This window comes from Garra rufa, chromosome 1 (genome assembly GCF_049309525.1).
Source record: "Garra rufa chromosome 1, GarRuf1.0, whole genome shotgun sequence".
NCBI lineage: Eukaryota > Metazoa > Chordata > Actinopteri > Cypriniformes > Cyprinidae > Garra > Garra rufa.
The window spans coordinates 103,421,157-103,431,648 of NC_133361.1; positions in this window are offsets into that span (position 1 = coordinate 103,421,157).

Here is a 10,492-nt window from a genome sequence, read left to right on the forward strand (position 1 = left end):
GTTTCTTACAGTGGATTATGAAAAGGCAAGATATAAAGCCAAAATGGCAGAAACAAATTTACTTGTAGCCAGTGAGCCTGAAGAATTAGATCGCAGTCAGCGGTCAAGACAGTAAGTGTTGTTCTATCGCCTGTACTGTCTAGTACATTTATGCAAATTAGGTTAAATATTAAACATAATTTATAGTACTGGTGCATTCATAGTTATACATGTTGTGAACAAGATCCTGAAAGCAAACTATTACTAATTCTAAAATAGTATGAGCCAGTTATTAGTGTAAGCCAGTTAATTTAGTATGAGCCAGCTGTTTATGTGTGCTAAAATGCATTCTTGGATTGTATCTCCTCATTTTGTGCAGACCTACCAAACGCTACATTGATTTTGAGCCTGAACCTGCTCCACTGAAACGGCAGAGACAGTCACAAACGGTCACAGCTGCAGTTGTACACCAGCCACCAGTTCCACCACCACCCATGGGTGGCAAACCTTCTGATCATAACTCTCTGGTTACTCTGTCTCCAAGCCACCTTCCACCAGCGAGCCACCTTCCACCAGAGAGTCCCTTTCCACCAGCGGGCTGCCTTCCACCAGTGAGCAACCTTCAACCAGCGAGTCACATTCCACCAGCGAGCCACCTTCCACCAGAGAGTCACTTTCCACCAGCGAGCCGCCTTCCACCAGCGAGTCATCTTCAACCAGTGAGTCAACTTTCACCTGAGAGCCGCCTTCCACCTGCAAGCCGTCCATCACCTGCAGCCTTCCCCCTTCCTCTGAGGCACTATCAACAGGTATTGTTTAGTAGACTGTAAAAAGGTTTACACCTCTCTAGCCTAAGAAGCAAAAGTATTTTTTACTCTTTGTGGTTACATCTTGTAAAGATTGGTTATTCATTGAGAATTGATTCTTGAAAGAAATGTTAGTATCCATTTAGGCTAGACCTTACATTACGTAATAATATTTGGATTTTGTCTGTAATGTATTGTCTGTGGATTTTATTGTTTCATTAGTTGAGACAATAAACCGATTACAATTTTCTAGGCCGATTCTGATTTCCGTTTTTTCATTGAGTTTGACCTGCTGATACCAATTTTAACTGATTCCGATTTCATTTTACCTAATCACTTTACAGCACACACAAATATTTATTTTCAATCTTTTATTTAATAGAATATTTTGCATAGAACTTAGAATATTTTTAACAGATAATCGCTATAATGCATACTTAAACTGAATGATTTAAAATAAGCTTAAATGTATAAATCTTCCATAAATATTTCATTATTCATTTTATTTTCTGACATGCTCCAATTTTTTGTTGTTTTCACGTTCAGACTGCAGGCCTTAATGCTCAATTCTGACGTATTGCCAGATCCGATTTCTGTTTTTTTTTTTTGACTGACTGACTGTTCACATTATTTTTTAAATGTGTCCCGCATGCACAAAAGGGTAATATGACGTAAATAGTATGGCTGGGTATTGACACAAGTTTCACAATTCAATTCAATTTCGATTCACAAGCTTGTGATTCGATTTCGTTTCGATTCAATATCGATTATTTTGTATATCAGGTACATGCATCAGGGTTTCCGCGGGGTCTTAAAAAGTCTAAAATTTAAAAACCTAAATTTTAGGCCTTAAAAAGTCTTAAATTCGATGTTCTAGATCTTAAATAATTTTACACAGGTCTTATTTTTCCGATGTCCATGTAACGCTCCCTCTAATGCTCATTTAAATTATCTTTTTTTTGTTTCCGTGGTGTTGTAGTTCTTTATTCAACAATTCCAAATATAATTTGCTGTATTTAAACTACAAATAAGATCAGCATGCAATAGCCAATCAGCTTTCTGTTATTGGCCCGAGTCTCTCTCGGATTGTACCGCAGAAGTAAAATGGATTTAACTTTTTAGCCATGGGGAAGTGCAAGTTTAGCGATACTTAGCTTGAAAAAACTGAATATACTGTAGGGCTTGGCTAAGGCCAGTTGCTAACAACTAGATTTTTTTCTCCCTCTGTGGAAGTTACTGCGTCTATTTGTGACACACTTTAAAACAAATGAATGTAACAGCACTCTAAAGAAACACACTGAGGTAAAAATTTCAAATGTATAGTTTATTTATAACATGATATAGTTCAGTAATATACCAAGTGAGCTTTTTGCTGAAAATTCTCACAATTACAAATGTTACATTAATTTTAGCTCAATAAAAAAGTAGTTAGTCAAGTAGGTAGTTACTTATTAGACTATATGCAACATTAGCAGAAGCATTCTCCTAGCAACGTTTTGCTGTGATTCAGCGTTTTGCTCGAATCAGTTGAAATAACTCGCTCATGAAGTGACTTACCGCCACCTGCTGGTAATTTAGTGTGTTTAAAAGTATGCCTCCACACCCAACATTTCTAATGTATATATTTATAAATCAATAAATGTATTTAAAACATTAATCTCACTTTTAATTTTGCTGTGTAAATTATGTAATCTCACTGCTAACAGCCATCCGGAATTTATTGATAAATTCATCAAATAAATTTCAAAGGTGATGCATACATTTCAAAAGTAAAAAAAAAAAGGCCTTTGTAAAGGTAAATCAAATATGCAGATTTAAGATGTAGAAGCTAATAGAGCACTGATGAAAATATTGCTTCAGAATTTTTTTTTTTTTACATCAGATATTTCTAGTGGTACTTTTATGGGGATAGTTTGTGTGGAATAGTATCTGCTGATATGAAAAGTTCACTGTATATCGTAGTAATAAATTTAATTTATGACAGCCATGAAATTGTGTTTACTTTTTACATTAAACACATTAAATATCACATGTATGCATGTAATATAATATCTATTTCAATTACAGGTTTAGGTCTTAAATTTCATATAGGGTGGTATTAAAAAGGTCTTAAAAAGTTTTAAATTTCACTTGTTCATATCTGCAGAAACCCTGATGCATTTGTTTCATTTCAATAATATCAAAGCACAAAGATTATTGCGATTTATTGGATGGGATGCGCGCAACAATGTTCCATTCATTCTTCAACTGAAACAGGATGACTAATCGATTCTTGGGATATAAGCATCAATATCGTTTCGTAAAAAAATATTTTTTACCCAGCCCTAGTAAATAGTGCGGAAGTAAACATGGGAGGTCACAGAGATTAGCGCTAGCATCTACGGTTTCGTTTTTAGGTTGATTTCAGGTGGAAGAAATCATTTGTGAGCAACCACAAATCTAGAGTGGTGAATTCCGATTCGACTGTCCAGACTGAGGTTGCATTTTTTTTTTTTTAATCCGACCTGTAATGGAATTGGACCACATATGAAAGACCGACCTGGAAAATAGCGGATTCCATGTGACTAGTGCTGTTCAGATGTGAGTCACTTTTGCCTGCAGTCCGACCGTAGCCGAAATGCTGTACAATACTGGACTCTAGGCGCACACTGTTTTTTAGACCCCTATTGTGAGTTATAAGTTGGCCTATTATTCTACTAAAACGGTCTCTGTGCTCAGTTTTAATTGTTTTCTTCCTTTTCAGGTATTGATAGATATTTAGTTAGTACACTTGAGGAGATTAAGGACAGGCTGACTGTGCTGGAGAGAACAGTATCAAATATCTCTCGATCGAGCACAAAAGAGGTCACGTTGCCTGATGACATCATATTACCCCTCCAAAGCTACCAGGACATGGATTTCTTGGAGCAAAAGATAGAAGACCATCAATGTCGGAAAGATTTGGTATGTCAACAGTAGCTCTACTCAAGACGAAAATTACACACACTATATGGACAAAATGGCATGCCTTTAAAATCCATATGCATTAACATGGACTTGGTCCCCCCTTTGCAGTTGCAACAACTTTCCCTCTTCTGGGAAAGATTTTCACAAGATTGTGGGATGTCAGTGTTATTTTATGCTCAAACATCAAGAGTATTTGTGAAAGTTGTTGCAACTGCAAAGGGGGAACCAAGTCAATGGGTCCACATACTTTGTCCATATAGGCCTTGTTTACACTGCAGGTCTTGATGGCCAATTCTGATTTGTTGCCTTTTTCTGTTTTATTTTATTTATTTATTTATTTTTTTGACCGTCCGTTTACACGTACTTTCAACTGTGACCCATATCCAATTCATGTGTTTACACTTTCCGTACTATTTGAAACACCACGCATGGTTAACCTTTTCACACGTGAGTTTAAAATATTCTATCTAACCCCAAAGAGTGAGTTTTTTTAGGCGACCATTATTTTGGAATGTTTGACATTACTGTTTCCATGGTGACGCGTCATGTGACACACCGCAGCCACAACAGCACTGTAAGACACATGGATCGCTTTTATTTCGTTTTCCCTTTTTTATTATTGATATTCACAAGCATGCTCGCTATATTATGAAATATCTGATATTCCGATTTTGAAATATGTGCAAGTAAATGTATTTAAAAGTCCAAATACTTTTATTATGACCGCGTTAGTTAATCTATACCGGGTGATGGGCGCCGCTATGTTTGTTCGCGCTGAATCCGAGCTGTGGGATTTAACACGCGCAAATGCATCCTCTCCTCCCGAAAGACATTAAAGTAAGTCTCTGGTGAGCTGGGAGAAAAAGAGAGTGAACTTTATAGTTACCTGCATAATCTGTATATGATATCAATAAATTATGCCGTCAGAATATATTTGTAGGATCATTATTGCCGCTTCCAGACATCAGTGTGTATTTTACAAACTATAAATGTATGGTTTTGCTAGTACTTATGTCTATTTAAATGTCTGAAACCTAAAATAAGCATTATATGGTTAAAAACACTGAATAGTTGTGATAATTTGACAAGCACTCAGCGCGTCCGATCTGGCTCAGAGCCAGCAAAAGCACCAAAACAGATTTGAATTCAGCAGCTGATCACGTGATGCAGCAAACGTTCGAATCACAGCTGTGTGATCGTACTCTCCAGGGACCACCCAAGACAAATCACACCGGTGTGATCGTACGTTCTAAAGGGTTAAAGGGTTATATTCTCTTGCACAGATCGGTGGACATGAAATATGCTTGATGCTAGATCTGCGATATATGCGAAGATCGCCAAACATCACCATGATTTTGAGGCGAAGGAGGACGAAAAGTGCCATCATTGCACATATGCTTCAAGTATTGTGTGAGAGAGAGATCTCAGGACTGGTGGGAGAAATTTGGCTTTAAATATTGGCCTTAAAGGGTTATGAAACCCCAGGCAACTTTTTCTGAGATTTTAGCAGAAGTGTTTGTGTTGCACATCATAGAAAGCAACGTTGGCATCTGTTAATATTAATTGTTAGAAATAACTGGTTAATTTTGAGCTTTTTTGCGCTATTTTCATCTTCCGGGTTTAAAATCTACATTGTCCCGACGTCACCTTTTGTGACGCGGCGATGGACTATAGTACATCGATGACGCGTCGGTGTCTCATAAATATTCATGCTGCTGCGTGTTCTTATCCTATGAGAAGTCGATTTCGCTTAATTATTCACGACAGCACGTGCTGATTTGCTGTGGCAGGCGCTTCAGTCTCAGTCTATGAGATCGCCCAGAGCCGTTTGTTTCTCTATGGCTCTGAGATCACTTACATTAACTGAGAGGAACGTTCATGAGTGAAAGAGTCTGGCACACGCGATTCATTCACAAAGTAAGTGTAAGCGGTTTTTCTTTGACGCAACCCATCAAAAGGCTTATATAAACGCGCCAAAATAAGCCTTAAAGGAGAACTCCGGTGTGATATTGACCTAAAGTGTATTGAATCATGATACCGAGTGTGAACGTACCTTGCATATCTCATCTCGTCTTGTCCACTGCTGTCCGAAATCTGGGGTCAGTTAGCCGATGCTCACAACAGCTTGTCAATGAGAGTCAATGGGGCATCGAGGCAGTCATGTAAATAAATCACTGTTTTACGCCATTTACGAGGCACAAAGTAGCGCCACACTTCATTGGTAGACTTCCAAGGGCCCCGACATTTAAAACGAGACATTGAGAACTCAGAAAAAGCACCGGTAGTTTATTTACGAGAAGATTTATGCAGACAGTAACTGCAAGATGTTTAGCGGCCGCCGCCATCTTGAATATAGTCACGTTAAGTCGAGTGACGAGCAGGAAGGAAACTACAACCTGATAAGTTGAAAACCTGATACGCTCCTTCCTGCTTCGCTCATCTTCGGAACACAAATTGAGACATTTTTGATTAAATCTGAGAGCTGTCTCACTCCTCCATAGGCTTCTAAGGCATCATAACTTGCTGGCCCAGAAAATGTATTAAAGACATTAATACATTTAATATAGTCCAAGTTAATATTAATAACGTTAATATAGTCCAAGTGACTACAGTGGCTCAATCTTAAGTTTATAAAGCGACGAGAACTTTTTATGCACAAAAATAATGACTTATTTAATCAAGACCTCAAGTCTTTCCACATAGTATAACTGCGCAGCGCTTCTGTGTTGTACGTCTTCTTTAAACCGCGGAGACATTACCTAATGACTCAAAAAATCGATCTGCCTGTTTACATGACAGTCGCATTGGCACATATCTGATTTATTTCCCCAAATTGGCAACAGTGCAACTGCACCTGACTTTCTGCCATAACTAGAACTGTACATTTCACTGACAGGAAGCTTTAAAAGATGTTTTGTCCTGAACCAATTTTTTAATTTTTTTAACCAATGCAAATCTCTTTTTAATTTGTGTATTTTCCTTCCTGTTAGACTGCCTATCTTGGAACCATTGGTGGGTGTAATGTCCAAGTTGCAACTAGGAGAATACTCACAACATTGATTGGCCATTCTTTAGCCACTCAATTGAACTGGAATGGCTCAAACCAAAAAAGACCTTTTCAGAACCTGAGGCTTAGGAGGGTTGTAACAGGTAAGCTAGCATCTGGTATTAGAAATTGCATATATTAATTACTCCGCACACACAGTGTTGTTTCATGCCTATTTGCTTTTCAGAGGCTGTAAGAAAATGTTCCTTTCAGCCAAGTCCTCCTGATTCTGAAATTGAGAGTGAGATAAAGGTGTGGCTGCGGAATTCAAGAGACAGAGCGGGTGGACGAAAGGAGCGCTACCACCGTCTGCTGACTAGTCAAGAGACCTCGGGGGAAGAGTGACCTTTGCCAATGAATAATTAGAACACCAAACTTATTTTCGGCAACAGTCAAAGTAATAACGTTCAGTTGTAAGTCATGTAAGTGGTTAGTTAATGATGAACTAATCATTTACAGAACATTCATAAATGATTAGCAAGTGATATACTAAAATTTCATGTATGTTTTGTAAATTCCGTTACAAGTCATTTACAAGTGATTAGTAAATGAGTAACTAATTATATATGAAACATTACTATGCACTCATAAAAGATTAATAAGTGATGTGTTCATTATTTTATGTATGTTTTTTCGATTCAGTTATGTCATATACAGTACATTTGATTAGTTAATGATTACTAACCATTTACAAAACATGACTGCGTTTCATAAATGTTTAATAAATTGTTATATTATTGTGTATGTTTTGCTCACATCAGGGGCACAGTGGTTAAAGACTCCATGTGTTTCAGAGAAGACAGCTGTCTATACCCTGCAGTACACACTTTACACTAACTACACACTACAGTGTTCAACGCCTGTTATAGATGATGTCTAAACGCATGAATAAATAATTTACAACACTTTCTGCATCCCCTAAATTTAAAGTGTTAACTGTTCATCACTTGTAAATGTGTTACACATCATTCATAGATACGATTCGTTGATCTTATGCCTTATTGATTCTTGAAGTGGTAATCTACGAATGATGTGTAACATATTTACAAGTAATGAATAGTTTACACTAGATTAGGGGATGCAGAAAGTGTTGTAAATGATTTATTCATGCGTTTACACATCATTGTGTTGATAACTTTTACTTACCTGTTTCAAATGATCTGTACTGTGTATTTAAGGCATTTACAACACTTTCTGCTCCCTCTAATTGCTACGTGCATACAAAAAAATAATTTTATTAAACATTTATGAAACGCATATTCATGCTTTGATTAGCTTATCATTATTTAATTAAATGTATACATATACATACAATAATTCACATCACTTTTTAATCATTTATGAACGCAGTCATGTTTCATAAATAATTAGTTAATCATTTACTAATCACTTGTAATGGAATTTACGAAGCATAAGCAAAATGTTAGTATATCACTTGCTAATCATTTATGAATGTTTTGTAAATGATTAGTTCATCATTAAATAACCACTAACATGACTTACAACTGAACATTATTATAAAGTGTTACCAATATTTTTTATTTTTGTTTATTTGAATTATTTTATATTTGTATAGAGATTTTTTGTCCCTTTCAGAGAATTAAATTAGCTTTATTAACCTGAATTTAATGTTTTATATTTTGTAATTAATAAATACATTGATTTGAAATCCCTTTGACTACTGTACATTTTTTGACAATTCAGACATTAGTTATGTGGTGACTGCATCCATTTCAGATCTATAAAATAAGTTATAGTAGCTGAAAAGTAGTGAAACGGATTTATTGTTGTAGATTAATAGTGCGGGCCCTGTGAGGGCTTAGTGAGGGCTTCCTGGGGGCTAAATGAGGGCTGCCCGTGCAGGGCCAGCACTAAGGGGCCAACGTTTTGCCAATGAGCAAATTCTCATGGGCCCTGCGCTGGCAGCCTGCTGGGGGCCCTTAGGCTAGCCCTAAGTGGGCCCGTAAAGGGCCAGTGCTGGCTTGTTTGCAGGGACCTGGTCTTCAGAGATGTACCGGGCTCGGGGCGGCATTAAACGCCGAGCTCCGCGACAATCAGTCAAACTGAAGGTCCGGAAGCGTACCCCCTACAGAGAATTAATCTCCACCCAGGATAACCTCCAAAAACAAGAAAGGCAAAATAACAAAACAAAACAACAAACAGTGCTCCGTCGGAAAGATTGCATTCACAATCCAGCTGGAAACACTCTAACTAACCAGAGTTCTCATTTATAAAAGGCAATCATTCAAAAAAACATATACACATACAACCATACTTACCAACGTTTCCTACCCCCATAGGATCGCGGACGAGACACCCAATTTATGTTACGGCCAGCTCGTTTCGACCGTACATAAATGATACAAGTACACTAAAATAATGACTTGCAAGATTTTATTAGTCTTCAAAATACAGATAAATTAATATAACGAAGTCTAGGGTTCAAAATCAAAGGGGAAAAATCATAATCCAGATGGGGAGGAGAAAAGGTTGGTATGGGCTGCAGACAAGATAAAGGTTAGCAACAAGTGACTCCTCCAGAGGCTGTCAGTCCCCTGGACGAAGTCAAGAAGAGTGGTCGAGGCCAGTGTTTTATCCTCTCCTTAAGTGGTGAACAGGTGTACGCAATCTCCTGCGCTCTCATAGAAGAACAATGCCAACAGCAGGCGAGCAAGTAAAACACAGGGTCGTAACACCAACTGTATCCCATGTGCAAGAAAAAATAGAAAAATATGGATGTCAGTGACAGTTTATTACATAGTGGTTGTACTTACAGGCATCAGAGAGCGATCCAGTTAAACCGAGAAAGAGAGAGCAACATAGTACAGGCCGAACAGTGAGAGGAGAAGGAGATGACCAGGTAAGCGTTTCAACTGGGATTTCATTGAGCTGTAATGGTGTCTACTAGGGGTGTGACGGATAGTATATAACCGTAGTTGAACACCGTCATTAGAACTCTATAACTGCCAAAACCGTGTTATTAAAATATTTTTTACAAACATTTATCATAGAGAATGTTTAAATACTAATTAAAAACAATTGTTAACAGTCTGTGTTATTAATGGTCTACGTCGTTTCCAACTGTATTTGATTCTTTGCCAAGTACCCCTTGACCGACCACCAATCATTTGAAATATATAAAAGCTATGATATAGTGATGTGCCATCATTATGAGATTTATTAAGCAAATGAAAAACATTTGCAATAATAAACATTAGCAATGAACATTTGCAATCAGGAGACATGTTTTTACCACTAAAGTTCTGTTTTGTAAATCGTCAGATTTTTACCACTTCATTAAGTTTTGCTTTGTAGAAAGCCTTTCTTTAAAGCGAATTTTGTTTTGTACAAATTGTATCTTAATTTTAATACGTTTCATCAACCAATTGCATGTATTTAATAAATAAAAAAGCAAATTTAGGAGACAATATAATAACCGTGACATCGAGGCTCCTATGCGCCGCGTTCACTTGCAGTGCATTGTGAAGTTGAACTAGAGCGCATCTCATCGTAAATGAATGAAACTCAGCGTAGGCCTATGCATCATACATTAGCATTAAATATCTTTGCTGCTGCATCCTTTCTAGAACAGACAAGGGCTTTCTTGCGGCTCGCATCAGCAGAGCATTGCATCGTCCATAGACCACAAAAAAATCAGCGGATGGCGGGCGGGTGCGGCTTTGAAATCTGGTCAAAAAACGTTGGCGCGGATGAT